At 48.1% G+C, this 1,436-nt stretch overlaps 1 protein-coding gene across 4 annotated transcripts in view; it reads left to right on the top strand.

Moving 5' to 3' along the window:
• Positions 1–1,436, top strand: part of zgc:66433 (uncharacterized protein LOC321250 homolog) — a 35,937-nt gene that overhangs the window by 10,457 nt on the left and 24,044 nt on the right. The gene's annotated exons all lie outside the window — the stretch shown is intronic.

Here is a 1,436-nt window from a genome sequence, read left to right as displayed (position 1 = left end):
TCGTGTTCACAGCGCGGTCGCTGCATCGTCGCTCGTTCTCGTACTTGAATCAATAGTCAAGAACAGTTGAGTTGAACGTGACCGGCTTCAATTTGTCTTGTAGCCAAATGAGCATCTGAGTTTGGTGACCTGCTCAGTTCAGGACGATGTGAATCGTCATTCTGGATCCGATTATTTGTCCGATGTTTTAAAACAAGTGTTATTTCATGACAGGAAACGGTCAGGCTGTTATTCATCGGGTTTAGTAGATCTGCTGTTTCCTGTAAATCAGTGTCCTTTGCTTTCTTAAACTTTGTGTTTTAGTAAACCCAGTTGTGCCCTAAATCCTGAATTGCATCCTGGGTATCTGTCTACCTTTGTTTGTTGTTGCTGCTGAAATTCATTCCAGCTGTTCTCAGGAACATTGTCCTTCATTTGCAGCAGAGGAACTGTCCAAAGCGATGAGACTAGCCTGATCCGTACCAATATGTTGAAAATAATTCCCTGTGATGTGTTATTCCAGCATGTTGCTCATGTCTGTCTCTACCAGACTTGTGTGTCTGTATCTGCACCCAGCGGCTCGTCTTCCGTCAGCCACGTTCATTGTTTTTAAAATCCTCCTTTTCTCTTTCTGCGCCGTGGAGATTGAAGGCCGGCAGCCCGTCATGGACCCGCTAACATCCCGTCACCGCCGCCAATTTCTCCTCTCCGCTCGCTCTGCCAGGACTCCAGTCTCGGCCTTTTTGCACGGGGGAATATATTCTTAAATTCTCTGGCCGAGCACCTAAAAATAGGCCTTTGGACCGGTCTTGTGGGGGGTTTCCCGATGCAGCGTTGCATCGATGGGGATCACTGCTATTGAAGTAACAGACTGAGTTTAATTTGTCTGCCGTCACAAGGCTTCTTCACCTCAAACGTCCCGATCTTTTTAGAGTTTTTATGTGTGTGTTGTGCTCAAGGCATCATGAATTCAAAATAGATGTTCTTGATAATAGTATAAATTTGGGAAAACCCCACACCGAGGGGTATTGAACCGAGCGGCGCTGCATCAAGGGACGGTCTGTGCGCCGGAGAACAGAATTTCATTCATAAACGGCGTCGGCTCCTTCGGCTCTAACCGCTCTCCCGTGACGGAGGTTCAGCTCTGCTGCTACCGAGTACGTCGTGCACGCAGCTGAAGTGACATCGTTACCGTGAGGTAATCGCGTTATCGAAGAGAAAGCTCCTTGAACCGGTCAACAGGGACGCTGTAAGCTCTGCCGCGATGGGCAGTCAGCGCTTAAGAGGTTTTACTCGACAGCGTCCAACAATGTGGGTTAAAAGCCGCCGTACGCAGTAGAAGCGCAGCTGCTAAGCTCTGCCTCTGATTCAGGGTAAATACTCTGCGCTCCCTAATTGCTTGTAGTAATGTAGCGAGGTCAATATAAGCCTAATTTAGTGCAAGTGGAACAGGAGGA

This window comes from Clinocottus analis, unplaced genomic scaffold (assembly GCF_023055335.1).
Source record: "Clinocottus analis isolate CAN_PGR_092001 unplaced genomic scaffold, fCliAna1.0.p SCAF_76, whole genome shotgun sequence".
Taxonomy (NCBI): Eukaryota; Metazoa; Chordata; class Actinopteri; order Perciformes; family Cottidae; genus Clinocottus; species Clinocottus analis.
This window is presented reverse-complemented; position numbering and strand designations above follow the sequence as displayed.